The 16466-nt window shown below is 42.5% G+C and overlaps 1 long non-coding RNA gene across 1 annotated transcript; it reads left to right on the forward strand.

The window, feature by feature from the left end:
* Nucleotides 1–2626: 2626 nt before the first annotated feature.
* LOC149301576 (uncharacterized) lies at nt 2627–7551 on the forward strand. The gene is made up of 3 exons (XR_016272216.1): nt 2627–2686; nt 3517–3637; nt 7417–7551. It is a non-coding gene; the product is annotated as an uncharacterized LOC149301576 (long non-coding RNA).
* The last annotated feature ends 8915 nt before the right edge of the window (nt 7552–16466 follow it).

Here is a 16466-nt window from a genome sequence, read left to right on the forward strand (position 1 = left end):
TTTGTCCCAATGGTGGCACGCGTGCATGCGCGACGCCATTGGGACAAATGGGACTTGAGCATTCACTAAGGCCTTTGACAAGGTTTCCCATGACATTCTTGCAAAATGTGGGCTAGACAAAGGAACTGCTAAATGGATCTGTAATTGGTTGACCGGCCGAACCGAAAGGGTGCTCACCAATGGCTCCTTTTCATCCTGGAGAGAAGTGACCAGTGGGGTCCCACAGGGCTCTGTCCTGGGCCCAGTGCTATTCAACATCTTTATCAATGACCTGGATGACAGAATTGGGAGCATACTTATCATATTTGCAGATGATACCAAATTAGGGGGAATAGCTAATACCCCAGAGGACAGGAACAAGATTCAAAATGACCTGAATAGACTAGGGCTGGGACTCAGAGGAGTTTCCTAGGCATTGTTCCCTTCTGTCCTCCATGGCCATTGGCACTGACCTTTTCCCATTGCCTTCCCTCCCTCAGCCCTTGGACCTTCTCCTCCTTCGCACTCAGAGCAACCCTTCTCTACGGCTGAGGAGACGGCCTCTGACCCGGGGAAGCTCCGGCCATAAAGGACTGAAGGAGAGCCCTTTCTGGGGTCGCAGGAATCAGGGTCTTTGTACTGAAGGTAGGTCTTTCTTCCTGGAGCTGAAAGAGGACCTTTGTTTGAATGTTTCAGTCCAGGATTGTATGGAAGGGTTGCAGCTGAGAGAGTGAGCCCATGCTTTGCAGGCATAAAGCCCCAAATTCGCTCTCTATCAGCATTGTCTTCCCAGAAGGTGGAAGTGAGATCTCCAGACCCCAGACACACATTGCGCAAGTGAGTCCTTTTTATGGGAACTGTGTGTGTATGTGTTGTTTACTAGAACTTTGTGAGATATTAGTTTCACTGGGTTTATAAAATGAATTTATATACATCTTCACTTACTCCAAATGAGCATAATCCAGGGTGCAATATTCAAGTCATAAACCTATACATTTATAGATATTTGTTATATCAAGTGCAACATATTCAGCAGTTTGCATCTTTTTAAAAAATATTCAAGGAAAAATGAAGAAATTGTGATTTTAACAATAGATCCATTCAGAAACAATGCACACAAATGTACATGCCTCAATTTCTATATGGCTTTAGCAAGAAGAGGGAGGAGGTTCATACTTCATGCTCCTGCTATGACTGACATAGGAAACACAGCAGTTAAGCTTAGAAAAATAGTCTCATTTGCAAAAATGAAATAATTATTTTGACCAGTGTCTAAATGGGGAGGGGGCCATGATGATGGGAGGGCATGGATTAGATCTGTAAGGTAATTCATGTCTCATCCAGCCCAAGAGCTAGAGCTTCTTCACCTGGGACATAAAGCAGGTCCTCCCCCTCCTCCTCTGTGTGAAAGAGAAGTCAAATTCTCATCAGTGATGATGACACAGCATGAAAAATTTGCATTCCTGCATTTAAAAATCTGAGGAGTCCTGAATCCTGTTGGTTAACCCTAGAGAGTAGACCCACTGAAACCATAAGTGACTGGTGAGTCGACATATAGATAAATCCATCTGATTCAGTGATTCTACTCTGATTAGCACTAGGCATAGGATACAGGCTAGGATTTAGGTCTGCATGTGGCTGGAACAGGATATTCCCAAGACAAGATTGACAGGCAACAGTATGGAAAATGGGCACTCTCCACATGGGCAAAGACATTATCAGAATTGTGACTTCTCTGCATGCAGAAGACTGCCATGGGAATTGGGTGCTCCCTTTCCATCAGCTCAATCCTCTGGTGCCCCCTGATCCTGGGAGAAGGGCTGGATCCCATAGAAGGGGAGAAACCTGAGAAGAGAGACCTTCTTTCCTGCCCTACCTGACCGGGCGCCTCCCTGGTGAATGGCCAGTTGTAGACCCTTTCCACCCAGAGCAACACTGGAGCATAGAGAGTTCTGCTGGTTTGGCCACTGGGAGAATGAGGAACCACCAGGCCAGACAGCCTGACCCAGCAAAACCGTCTATGCTCCAGTGTTGCTCCGAGTGGAATCAGACTACAACTGGCCATTCAGTGACCCAGGTCCTACCATACAGTTGTGGAAGGCATCCCACATGGCCATTCCGTGCCTGGTGAGAGTGTTGGTGTGAGGTATTAGAGAAGCATCCAGTTATGTTTCTGTAGTCAGAAGCAAAATGAAGAAATCTTCCTCTGAGGGCATTGTGGACCTCTGCAGGTTTCAGCAGATAATGCACTCATTTCACATCCAGCTATGAGGACATAGTCAGGACCCTTTCCAATTCCCCATCCCCTGATCCCCAGCTACTCTCACAAGGCATGGAGTAACTGTTGTGTAGGGGAGCTGCAGTGAGTCTGTGCTAGGTCCAGAAGGTTTTGTTTGGTGCAGAGGGAGGAAGGGGATGCTCACCTCTACATCGGCCCAAAGGAGGCATATGTTACCTGCGTATGTCATCAGCAGGATGCTGTTCTCTGTGTCTTTGACTGCTGCAGGGTTTCTTGCTAAACCAAGCCTTACCCTGGTCTCTTTTCTCAGGAACTTCATCACGATCCCCTTGTACACAGCGTTGGGACATTGTTTGCTGGAAGAGACCAAAGTGCAGGGCCACCAGGATCCCCCTGCCCACCTGAAAGGCCAAGCAGACGTTGCTGGGCTCCAACAGAAAGAGGCTGCCGAGGGTTAACAGCTCTTTGGTAAGTTGCCATCCTGACTGGTATTTTCATCTGTGTCTGGGCTGGATCATGAAAGCAAGGGAAGAAGATACTGTCCCAGTTTGGCAGAGAGTGTCCAGGTTAATCCTCTGTCTCCTCATTTTTTCAGGGGCTTAGGAAATGTCCTATTTCACTCTCCTCCTCCCATTTCCTCCTTCTCCTCAGGTCAGTTCAGAACCTGCATTCCAGGTTCAAAAGAGTCTACAGCCCATCAATTCAAAAGAGGGAAGAGGGGAGGAGAGAAGGGGGCAGGGTCTTGCCCTTGCCAGGAGTCTGAGCCAAAAGCAAAATGCTGTACCCTTTCTCGCTTGTGTGATCTTTATCATTAACAACTTTGGCCATCTTGACCCACTTCTGGTGTTGCTTGTCCACATGTGTGTTGCTTTCGCCATCTGTGAAATGCTGGATGATATGGAAGAATATCTCTGGACTTAAATTGAGGGTGGGCCCAGTGGCCCTGAAGCCCAGACTACTCCCCAGAACTGTTTTTTAAAAATGAAATTTGCCTCTGAAATTAGGTGAAATATGGCTAAATGAAAACTAATATACATGTTGGAATAGCCAGTATGTTAATCAATCAATAATATTCCAGAAATGGCCGAAATTATATTGTTTATCATATTGTATATTATATTGAAAGGATTGGAGACAAACTGGATCTCAAAGGCTGTAGCTTTTTGCTTTCTTGCAGAATTTAAAGTTTATTTCCTGGACTGAATTCTGAAGTGTTGAAATAATATTTGCGATGCACCATGTGCTTTCCTCCCCTTTTGTTTAGTCACTCTCTGGATCAGGGCTATTTTCTATTGCAGGTGACCTTTGCGGATGTGGCTGTATATTTCACTGAGGAGGAATGGAAACTGTTAACGAAGAAACAGAGACTGATGTACAGTTATGTGATGATGGAGAATTATGGAAATGTAGCCTCTGTGGGTAAGGAACCTGAATCCATTTCCCTTCCTGTGAAGACTGAGGGCCCTTTCATAATTCACTGTCAGAGTGCTATGATTCCACTTTAGAATTATAAAATCAAAGAGTTGAAACAGACCACAAGGACCATCCGGTTCAATATTCTGCCATGCAGGAATAGACATTCAAAGCACCCCCAAGAGATGGCTATCCAGCCTCTGTTTAAAGACCTCCAAAGAAAGAGACTCCACCAAACTCTGAGGGAGTATATTCCACTGTTGAAGAGCTCTTACTCTCAGGAAGTTCCTCCTAAGGTTTAAGTGGAATCTCTTGTCCCTGTGGCTTGCATCCATTGTTCCATGTCCATTAATTTGAAATTAATAATAATAATAATAATAATAATAATAAACCATAATGCGATGCCACCATGCTCTGATGGAGTATATTCCACTGTTGAATATAGCTCTTATTGTCAGGAAGTTCCTCCTAATATTTTGGTGGAACCTTTTTTCCTGTGGCTTGTGTGATCGAGTTTGGATTTATATAAATTTTGGGTACCAAGCGATCAAAAATCATGACCCCTGACTGACCCCATCACAGCCGCCATTATCCCAAAAGCGAGCTGACCACGTAGCCAGACAAGCCTAGCAGGCCATGGCTAAAGCAGAAAGGTAGATTTAAACCTTTAAAACCAGTTCTGGGAGTTGCCATTGTCGCAGGCAACCCGAATGAGGACAAAGGAAGTTTGCCTCACCTATTGATGGTATTAAGTACCCAGCCATCTACATTGTAGTCTTCTCCCAAAGCCATGGCAGACCCTTTTGTGTATCCATTGTTTAACTTTAGTCTTAGTCAATAGATAGCCATGAAGACCTTTGTTCTGCAGGTAGCTATAGCCTGAGGATACGTTTCGCAGTATAAATAAGACCCAGATTCCAGCCCTCCTTTGGGCTTTCTGAGCTACAGTTCCAAACCTCAACTCTGTCGAGCAATCGCTCCGGAGCTCTCTTGGGCACTGTGCCCTGCTGAAATCACTTGGGCAAGCCAAAGCCCACTGTCTCTTTCGGGCCTCTTGTTAGCTTAGCCCGCTGGAACTTAGCTCCTAGCCATCGCGGTTGCCGCTTGCTTTCTGTTCCCCGCTGCTGTGTTCACTTACCAACATCCCTCACATCTGTCGCTTGGAGAAGACTCCTAAGGTAAATATTTCAACGGTGCCTCTATCCTTTCTCCTTTACCCCCAACTCTTCCCCTCCCTTGCTTTAGCACTGAATGTGCGTGTGCGTGTGTGATCCCTTTTTGGTTGTGTGGCTTTAATAAATGTTTATATTTTATTTGCAACTCATTGACATTGCAGTCTCTGTTTCTTGGGGTTGGACTATATGACCTCTGGTATACACATAGGGATCCAATCTGCTGCGTGCGTTGTTAGGACACGCCTCTTGTAAATTTGAGCTAATTAAATTCCTCTGATTCGATCCTTCCTAACACTTGCGTCCATTGTTCTGTGTCCTTTGCTTTAGAGCAGCAGAAAGCAAGCTTGCTGCATACTCAGTATCTCTTCAAATACTTGAACAGGGCTGTCATATCCACTCTTAACCTTCTCTTCTCCAAGCTAAACATACCCAGCTCCCTAAGTCATTCCTCAGAGAGCATGGTTTCCAGACCATTCACCATTTTGGTTTCCTTCCTCTGGACATGCTCCAGTTTCTCAACATCTGTTTGAATTGTGGTGCCCAGAACTGGACACAGGATCATTGCAAGTGAGCCCTGACCAAAACAGAATAGAGTGGAACTATTACTTCCCTTGATCTTGACACTATACTCCTATTGATACAGCCTAGGATCACATTGGCCTTTTTAGCTGCTGCATCACACTGTTGACACATGTTCAACTTGTGCTCTACTACCATTCCTAGTTCCCTTTCACACGTAATTTAATTGTCATAACAACTTCCTGTGGAATCTTGGAATTTCTAGTTTTAGTGAGGCACTATTGTTCTCCAGTTTGTAAGGATTCTCAATATCCAATCCTAAACTGCCAATTCTAGAATTTTGTGGTAAGGAGCCATGGAGATTAATGCTTTTTGCCCCTAAATGGTCCTCAGCCCTTTCCTGAGCAGGTTTCCTGGCTTTTGTGGCCCCTCTTCCAGCCTTATGAGGCTCTGGAGAGGCTTCATGGGAAAAAAAGGCCTCCCTTGGCCCTTCAATGGATCAGAGAGGGCCCAACAGTGGCAAAATGGCCTCCACTTCCACAAAGGGATGCTGTGGGATATTGAGGGGCAAAACATTATACCATATTTTTAGGCAACACAATTTGGGGTTTCCCCTGAGATCCCCTGGGGTCCAATGTGACCACCCCACTTCCCAACAGTAGTTCATCCCTGTCTTAGAGATGCCTTAAGGTTGTTTTAAGGTTCATCCCTCACACTTGACCCTCACTAATATCAGAAACCAGGTCCCAGACTCCTTGTTCTGCCTTTCCTAATGCATTAGTTGTATATTGATTGTCTTGCCTTTCTCAAGAAATGAGCCTCAAAGTGTCCCTTTTGTGCATCACACTCTGTGGGTGTGTGTCTGTCATAGAGATATGGAGGCAATGTGAAAAACAGAAAGGCAGGGAAGAGATGCTGAAGGTCAAATGGTAAAGCAGTGCAGATGGGCAAGAGGCAGGGTTGGAGAGCGGAAGGAGAAAAGGAAGGGGACCAGGCCTCTGGGATCCAGGAGGGGAAGGCAGGAGCAAAGCCAGGATCGCCTAGCTTGAAAAACACACAAAGCATCACAAGAAGTAATTTGTATTGTAGCAATAAGGGTAAACATCAATCCATAAAATGAAATCCTAAACCTGGCAGGTAAAAATTGTCCCAAATAACTTTGAGAAATATAGACTTAAAATAGTAGCTTTGGCACGGTTGCTTAGAAAGTTGTATCCTAATCGAGTATCTCCCAAGCTGATTTATATAACATTTCAAGCAGAATACAAGCTGCACATGGCGTGTTTATAGTGTTTATAGTGGCAACCCACTCATTAACTTCAAACTTCTAAAATGATTCATATAAAACAGAACAGTCAAATGGATATAGTGCAGAAAACACCGTATACAATCCTATTAATTCCAAAATGGAAGTTGTATAAAAATGTAATAGCCTGACTCTTGGTCATAATTATTTCAAGATATTACATGGGTGTTTCTACGTCTGTTCCAAAAAAAATCTGCTACAAATAATCGCAGATGCCCAATATCTGGCAACTTTAACAGTTACCTGCTCCTAATAATACATTTATTTGCAAGCTCTCCTCTCCAACTTCCATCAACTTCACCATCCCTTGTACACACAACTCTAATCCACACCAATCCACATGTGAGCTGTATACTGTATTGGTTGTGAGTCATCTCCTGGTGCCACACAGCATGAAGGGACCTCTGCAGTTAGCTTCCATCATGCCTTGGTCTCTGACTCAGGACTTTATGGCAGTCTCACAGGATATGATGCCACTTGCCAATCAAACTATTTATCCATATGTTTAATAGAATATTTTTGCAACATTCCTTTTTCTGACTATCTGCTTCCAGTGATTCCCTTAAGTCCCCCTCCAATCTCTTCTTTGTTAACTCCTATAAATAAGGATACAATTGTTCCATGGATTTAGGGGCATAAGTAGCACGGTCATGCTTGGGTTACTAACAGAAACTCTCTTAATTTAATCTCTAATAAGGAGGGGTTAATGAGGGCTAAATCATGGGTAACACCCTCCTCCCTTAACGCTGATTTTCAGTCTTATCTGTCACTGTGCTTCTTTACAGAAAAATATTTGAGTCATGAGAGAATCCATACAGGAAAGAAGTCACATAAATGCCAGCATTGTGGGAGACATTTTGCTTACAAGTCAATCCTTGTCATGCATCGAAGGGTCCATACAGGAGAGAAGCCATACAAATGCCAGCACTGTGGGAAATGTTTTTCTCAGAAGTCAGACCTAGTGAAACATCAGAGAGTCCACACAGGAGAGAAGCCATACAAATGCCAGCATTGTGGGAAATGTTTTCCTCGGAGGTCACACCTAGTGATACATCAGAGAGTCCACACAGGAGAGAAGCCATACAAATGCCAGCATTGTGGGAAATGCTTTTACTTGAAGTCAAACCTAGTGAGACATCAGAGGGTCCACACAGGAGAGAAGCCATACAAATGCCAGCATTGTGGGAAATGCTTTTACTTGAAGTCAAACCTAGTGAGACATCAGAGAGTCCACACAGGAGAGAAGCCATACAAATGCCAGCATTGTGGGAAATGTTTTTCTCAGAAGTCAGACCTAGTGAGACATCAGAGAGTCCACACAGGAGAGAAGCCATACAAATGCCAGCATTGTGGGAAATGTTTTTCTATGAAGTCAGACCTAGTGAGACATCAGAGAGTCCACACAGGAGAGAAGCCATACAAATGCCAGCATTGTGGGAAATGTTTTTCTATGAAGTCACACCTAGTGATACATCAAAGAGTCCACACTGGAGAGAAGCCATACAAATGCCAGCATTGTGGGAAATGTCTTTCTCAGAAGTCAGACCTAGTGGTACATCAAAGAGTCCACACTGAAGAGAAGCCATACAAATGCCAGCATTGTGGGAAATGTTTTTATATGAAGTCAGTCCTAATGACACATCAGAGAGTCAACACAGGAGAGAAGCCATACAAATGCCAGCATTGTGGCAAATGTTTTTCTATGAAGTCACACCTAGTGAGACATCAAAGAGTCCACACTGGAGAGAAGCCATACAAATGCCAGCATTGTGGGAAATGTTTTTCTCAGAAGTCAGACCTAGTGAGACATCAGGGAGTCCACACAGGAGAGAAGCCATACAAATGCCAGCATTGTGGGAAATGTTTTTCTCCGAAGTCAGACCTAGTGAGACATCTCAGAGTCCACACAGGAGAGAAGCCATAAAAATGCCAGCAGTGAACTAACATTATTTTTGTCAATAAGGAATACAAAAAATATATTTGCAATCCTGCTGTGCTAAGAAAAGGCCCTTGTGATTTTGTTTTTCTGTCCATATGTCTGTTTATGTTTTAAAATTGTATTTTGTTAGATTTAGGTTTTAATTGCTAATAGGATAGATAATTGTTTCGGGTTGTAACTTTGGCTGGGGATTGTGGTTTGTGGTATAAGTTAGCTAAATGGGGGGCTGGGATTTGTTGCAGTTGGTTAGAATAGTTTTGGGAATGATAGCATTTGGAATTTGTGGGATGTTGGCTGAAGAAAGCGGAGGCTGATATTAACAGGAAGGTGGCTAGTTTCTGGGAATGGTAAAGGGGGGCTTGTTACCTGTGGGGCCTAGACTGTGGGAATTGAAGGTGGGGGCTAGGTTTTAAGAGGGTGGAGTTTTAGGTTTGGGGGTTTTAATGTATTGTTTGGATTGGAGTGGGCAGTTCTGACGTAAACGCTGAATTTCTGACTATGTTTTCTCAATAAAATTCTTTGTTGTTTCAACAGACTGGACTCATTGGTGTACAGAAGTTCTGCATTTGCACAAAATTTACCCTTTCTTCTCTCCTCAGCCATCATCTCCATCCCCAGCTATAAGAACAGCAGAGGCAAACACACATACATTTATATATATGTATATATGTGTGTGTTTGTGTGTGTGTGTGTGTGTGTGTGTATTATATCTACATACATACAGTATACATAGACTTTATTTCCAATGCAGAGCCTTCCTTTCTTGCCTTTCCTGGGCTCCATTGTGGCCTCTTCGAAGTGTCCTCAAAATAAGGAAGGAAGGGGAGGTTGCTGAACCCCCGGCACACTCCTTCCCTTCCCTCAAAGGCCGCCAGTGGAATAAACAGCAGGAGCAGTAAAGCCCTGGTGATCCCTGCGCATGATCAGAAGGGGTCTTTGGATGTATGTGCGCATGCACAGTCTCAGCCCTAAAGCCATTGCTGCCCTCACACTCTGTTCTGAGGGAAGGAAGGATGGAAATGGGGGGAAACCGTTGTTTGTTCAGAGGAATGGCTGGAATGTCTTCGGGGGGAGGGGGGCTTCGGGATTATAAGAAGAAGGAATCCCCTCTTCTCCCCCCAACCAAAACACAGGGGGCCTGCCAGGTCTCCTCTCCCTCTTTCCTTCCCTGCCCCCTCCTCGGGGGATTCCTTGGGGCCCTGGTACTTGGGGGTTATCATGAGAAGAGAGGACAGGGGGGACCATTAGAGAGAGGCATGGCCATGGAGGGGGGTCCAAAGATAAAAAGGGCTTTGAGGAGCCCCCTCCATCCTGGAAAGTGGGGCAGAGGAGAGGCCCTCCCTTCTGATGCCTCATTTGGAGAAGATTTTTGTGCCAAATAAAGAGCACCACACAGCATAGGCATCAATAGCATTGGAAACAACATTATTTGGGGGGGAGGAGTTTTCTCTGGGGTCTTGGGGGGAGGAGGGGGGAATCTGGGACCTGACTCAGGCACTCCCCCCCCCCCAGAACCCATTATTAGAGCCTTCCACAGCTCACTGTGATGCTTTAAATGACCATTTTGCAAATAAAATCTCTCAGATAAGAGCCAACTTGCATGCTAACATAATTGCTGATGCTATAGGTGAGGTGTCCAGTGACTCTGTGAATGGGATCATCCTGGATCAATTTAAATCTGTGAGTACTGAAGACATGGACAAGCTCCTTGGAAGTGTGAAGAAGACAACTTGCCCTCTCAACCCTTGCCCTTCATGGCTAGTCATCCAAGGAGGAGATGCACTTAGGACTCACCTGAGATATATCATAGATGCATCTCTGAGGGAGGGCTATTTTCCATCTTCCATAAATGAAGCGGTGGTACAGCCGCTTCTGAAAAAGCCCTCCCTAAATCCCTTGGACATGAACAAATACAGACCGGTCTCCCATCTTCCATTTCTAAACAAGGTGATTGAGAAAGCTGTTGCTCTTCAACTCCACGTGGTCTTGGATGAAACAGATTATCTAGACCCATTTCAAATTGGCTTCAGGATGGGATACGGAGTCGAGACTGTTATGGTCGCCTTAGTAGATTATCTCTGCTTGAATATGGACAGGGGAAGTGCAACCCTGGTGGTGCTTTTGGATCTCTCAGGGTCCTTCGATACCATCAACCATGGCATCTTTCTTGAACGTCTGAAGGAATTGGGGACGAGGAGGCAATGCATTGCAGTGGTTCTGGTCCTATCTCTTGGGCAGATTCTAGATGGAGATTCTTGGGGATAGTTGGTCCTCTAAGAGGGAGCTTAAATCTGATGTTCCTTAGGACACATAAACATGAAGCTGCTGGGAGAGATCATCTGGAGACATGGCATGGGGTGTTATCAGTATGCTGAGGAATCCCAGATATATCTCTCCATGTCCCGGACTTCAGCGTCAACTAAGAAAGGCATCTCCCCTCTGAATGAATGTCTTGAAGAATTAATGGGCTGGGTGAGAAAAAAACAGAAGGAAGCTGAATCCAGATAAGACAGAGCTGCGTAATGCTGGAGATCCTAATCCAGGTATGGAGGTTTGACACGTGTGATCCACCTGTATAAGGGGTCACACTTTCCCTAAAGGACTGTGTTAGTAGTTTGGGGGATGCTCCTGGATCCATCACTCCAGATGTCAGCTCAGATACATGTGACGGCGAGGAGTGCCTATTATCTCCTTCAGTTGATATGCTAACTGCACCCAGTCCTGGAAGCTGAAGACCTAAACACTATAGTTCTGATCTTAATTTTATTTCATTATATTTATCAATTATTTCTATTAACTGATTTTCTGAATATATCTGCTCACCTTTTTCCTCAAATAATTTTTCAAAATATGTAGTGAAAGTATTTTTAATTTTCCCTTGTTCCGTTATGATTGTGTTATTTTGTTTAATTTTAGTTATCATTTTCTTTTCTCTCTCATTCTTTAATCTATTAGCCATCCGTCGGCTTTTTTTATTAGCATTCTCAAATTGATTTTGCTTTGATCTTCTTAAATTTATAGCTATTTCCTCTGTCATTTTTTTCTCTAATTGTTCTTTTAATAGTTTTATTTCATTCATTATTTTTATCCCCTTTTGTTTGTTGTAGTTTTTGTTCTCTTATTTTAAATTCATTCCTAATTTTTTTCTCTTTCTGCTTTTCTAATTTTTAATTTCCATTGTTCTTTGTATAAATAGTCCTCTTACAAATGCCTTACTAGTATCCCATACAACCTTCATTTTTACCTCCTTTCCACTGTTTTCTTTAAAAAACATCTTTAACTCTCTCTTTACCTTATTTACAAATTCTTCGTCATCTAGGATATCCTCTTTCATTCTCCATCCTATATTTTTGTCCCAATTTATATTTAATTCCAGCTCTATCATATTATGATCCGACATCGTCCTTGGCCAAATTTCCATTTTTTTCTCTTTAGTAACCAGTTGCTTCGTCACGAAAAACATATCCAACCTTGAGAAGGATTTATGTGCATCTGAATAGAAGGTATACCCTCCTTTGTTCCCATTACAATGTGACCAAACATCTAACAAATTAAATTCCTCTTTTAAAACAAAAAACCTCTTGGTAATTTTCCTTGTCTTTTCTTAATTACTTTTTTCTGGGATTTCCTGTCCCAAATTGGATTGAGAACTCCATTGAAATCTCCTGTCAAGATTAATTTGTCATTATCAACTTCTCTCTTAACCTCCGCCAAATTTCTGTAAAAGGTTTCCTTCTTCTCTAATGGCTCATAAACATTAATCAGTACAGATTTAACATTATCTATCAAAATCTCCACACACAAGAATCTACCGTCTTTATCTTTCTTCTTTATATATCCATCTTTTATTTTTGTTTCCTGTAAACACAATAAATCAAAATGATTCTTCCCTAGATACTGCATTACATGCTTTCTCTTTCTCTCTTGGCTTATTCCTTTTACATTCCACGAAACTATTTTAAGCCCCATTTTCCTTTTAGAGAGGTTCTTATGTCTTTTATGTAGACTTTCCTATCTCTCCTGAGTAACCCTCTTCTGAGCTTTTGTTTCCCAAATTGTCAGTATTTACCTCCTTAATCCCTAGATTATCTCTCCTTCCTTGCCCTTTTCTCTGGGTCTTTTCTTCTCTTTGTCTATTTACACTTTCTCCTTCCTTCTTGTCCCTTTCTTTATTTCTTTCTTCTTGCTCTCTGTTATCTCTGCTTAATCTCTCATAAAAGGCTTTTCCTTGTTCTATTGTACTTATCCTATATCTCCTCTGATGGTAATGAAAGATCACTCTTTCTATCTTATCCCATCTGTACAGTATCTCATTCTTACTGCAAAAGAATATTGTTAGGAATTTATATTCCTGTCTCTTTCTAATTATTTGCAATGATAAATCCTTATAAATGTCCACTATTCTATCTTCCACAATCAATTTTTTCTCATATTTACAATATTTGCTCTCTCATCCTTGAGCTTGTAAAACATACTGTAATGTCTCTGTCCAATTTCCTTTCCTTTGCTATCTTTGAGCTAAGTCTAAATATCTTATCAATCTGTGCCTCCATCAAATCCTCCTCAATATCCACATATTTTGCCAGCATAGGTATAATTTTGTCATATATTTGTTTGTCTTGTTCTTTACTTTCCCTAATTTTAATTGCCCTTTCCCTATATCTGACCTGCTGCAGAAGATTACTCTGTTGTTCCCTTAATTGAGCCTTTTCCAATTCTTCTGTTTTTTCCAAACTTTCCGTTCTTTCTAATACTTCCTCCACCTCCACTTTCACTCCTGATATCTCTTTAGCTAAATTGTCTATTTCCCCCCCTAATCCATCTATCTCTTTCTGCATATCCTCCCTTATCTCATTCCTGTTATCCTTCAATTCATCCCGTATCTCCTTCTTAATTTTTTTAAAATTCCCTTACTTCTTCTAGTATTATAGCAGAGATGTCCACTTGCCCCAATGATCCTCTTCTCGCCGTCATACTTCTAGTTTGCATTCACTTATGTTTTACCTATTACCTTTTCTCCTATTTTCCTTACTCACTTTAGAGGATTACAATCCCTAATTTACTATTCATGCAAAACCAATATCCGTACTAAAGTATGCATATATCAAATACCAATATGGGAATCAGATAATTATAGTCCTTATTGCTTTAGATGTTTTCCCCTTAATATGTGGGTGCCTTGAGTCTGATTCTCTCTTCCATCACTGTCTAGTCTTTTAATTCCACCTTCTTTCCAGCTGTTTACAGTGAGGTCTGGTTGTTATCTTTACGCTGTTATTTCTCTCTCTTAATTTACTCAGCCTGTCCTCCCAGCTGTCCGTAATGAGCTCCAGATGTGTTCCTTTCGCTGTTTTATCTCACTTTTGAATTGGTGTCTTCCCAGCTGTCTGCAGTCAACTCCCAATATTTCCAATTTCTTTCGTTGTCCAACAATTACACTCTCCAAATTAATGTTTAAAGTTTGTTTTATCAAGATATCGAATGTCCAGTCCAGTGTCCAGTATCCAATCTTATTCAAATCCTTCTGTTAATTCAAATGCACCAAAGAAAACCCCTTTTGTAAACACAAACATTCAGGTATTCCAAACATTCAGGATCTGTTATTAACTTTCTACATCAATTTCTTACAACTCAATACTTAGTGACTTTCAGCTTAGATACAACAAATAGTCTGTAAAGGAGTAGCAGGCACTTACCACAGAAAAGTAAGTTCAGAAGCTTACTCCTCTTTTTTACCTCCATGTTTATCAGTAATTTACAACAGAGTCCAGCTTTCCTCAGTCCAAGGTTTTCTTTTCCCACACTCTTCCTGGTAAGGAGCTGCTGCTCAGAGATTCAATTATAACACAGAGAGTTATCAAGATCTTCTTCCTTCTTCAATGTATAAAGTAAAGTTTGCCACGTTGCATCAGAGAATCCACACAGGAGCAAAGCCCTACAAATGCCAGCATTGTGGGAAATGTTTTTCTCAGAGGTCAAACCTAGTGAGACATCAGAGAGTCCATACTGGAGAGAAGCCATACAAATCCCAGAAGTGAAATGACATTATTTTTCTCAAGAATGCATACAAAGAATATATTTTCAGTCCGCTGGTGATAAGAAAAGGCCCTTGTGATCTTGTTAAGTTTATCTGTCGATATGTCTGTTTAAGTTTTAAAACTATTTTGTTAAGTTTTGGTTTTAATTGCTATTAGTATATTTCTTTGCTTTAGTTTATAAATTTGGCTGGGGATTATGGGTTGTGGAATAGGTTAGCTAGATGGAGGGGTGGGATTTGTTGCAGCTGGCTAGAATAGTTAAGGGAATGATAGCTTTTGGAATTTGTGGGATGTTGGATGAAGAAAGTTGGTAGTCGGTAGTAACATAAAGAGGGCTAGTTTCTGGGCATGGCAAAGGGGGCTTTTTTACCTATGAGGCGTAGACTGTGGGAATTGGAGGTGGGGGCTAGGTTTGGAAGAGGGTGGAGTTTTTGGTTTTAGGGATTTAATGTATTCTTTGGCTTGGGGAGGGCAGCTCTGATTTAAAAGCTGAATTTCTCACCATGTGTTCTTAATAAAGTTCTTTGCTGTTTCAACACACTGGACTCACTGATGGACAGAAGTTGTGAATTTGCACAAAATTGACACTTTCGTCTCTCCTCAGTCCTCAGCTCCATTCCCAGCCATAAGAACAGAGGCAAACACACACACACAAACACACACTCACACTCAGAGAAACAGAGCTATATGTACAAAGCAGAGCCTTCCTAGCCTTTCTCTCCTGAGCCCAGCTCCGCTGGTTGGGCTCCATTCTGGAAGGAAGGACGGAAGGAAGGAAGGGCATACTCCTTCCCTTCTTCCAAAGGCCGAGAGTGGAATAAGCAGCAGCAGCAAGGGCCGTGTGATCCCTGCGCATACTCAGGAGGGGCCTTTGGTTGCTAATGTGCATGCAGAGTTTCAGCATCTGAAGCCATTGCTGCCCTCACAGCCTGCTCTGAGGGAGGGAAGTGGAGGAGAGCCCTTGTTCGTTTGAAGGATTGGCTGGAGGGTCTTCTGGGGAGGGGTCTGGGGAGTTGTAAGAAGGAATGAAACCCCGATTTCCCCCCAAAGAAAGGCAGGGGCCTGCCAGTCCTTCTTTCCCTCTTTCCTTCCCTACCCCCTCCTTCGGGGGGTCCTTGAGGCCCAGGTACTTGGGAGGTTATTATGAGAAAAGAGGGCAGGGGGGACCCTTGGAGAGAGGCATGGCCATGGAGGGGAGGGGGATCTGAAGGTAAAAAGGGGTTTGAGGAGCCCCCTTCCTGCTGGAAAGTGGGGCAGAGGAGAGACCCTCCCTTCTGATGCCTCATTTGGGGGAGATTTTTGTGCCAAATAAAGAACATCACACAGCATAGGCTTCAATAGCATTAGATCAATCAATCAATTTTTTTATTAATGCTTAAGCCAAAGGCCATTCGCATGATTAAAATGTAAAATCGGTGACAGAAATTCAGAATTATAAATTGCTCCATAAAATAACTAACATACAAATTTTATACATAATAAAATTCCAGGCATTTAAATAAAACAACATAAACTTCAAAGTTTAGATAAGATCATCCCCATGACAATCAACTGCGATGTCCACTATTAGCCTTGCCCAAATTTTGATTGCTGTTGAGGCAAACAGTGAATCATTATAAGTTACCTGAGAATCAATATCAGACAGGAGGAAAAAAAATCTCTTCAGAAGTGGTATTAGACTGTAAATTGGACAGAATAGATCCCATAAATTTAGTTCTTGGATCAGTAAATAGTGAGCACAAAAAGCAGATAATGAGGCAAGTCCTCGATTTCTGGAGCTCCACAAATACATAAACGGGAATCCGTAGGTGTGTGTGAATATCTACCATCGATCATGGCTGAAGGCATTGTTTGGAAA

Source organism: Sceloporus occidentalis, unplaced genomic scaffold (genome assembly GCF_023333645.1).
Source record: "Sceloporus occidentalis isolate IW3139 unplaced genomic scaffold, rSceOcc1.0.p SCAF_21, whole genome shotgun sequence".
Taxonomy (NCBI): domain Eukaryota; kingdom Metazoa; phylum Chordata; class Lepidosauria; order Squamata; family Phrynosomatidae; genus Sceloporus; species Sceloporus occidentalis.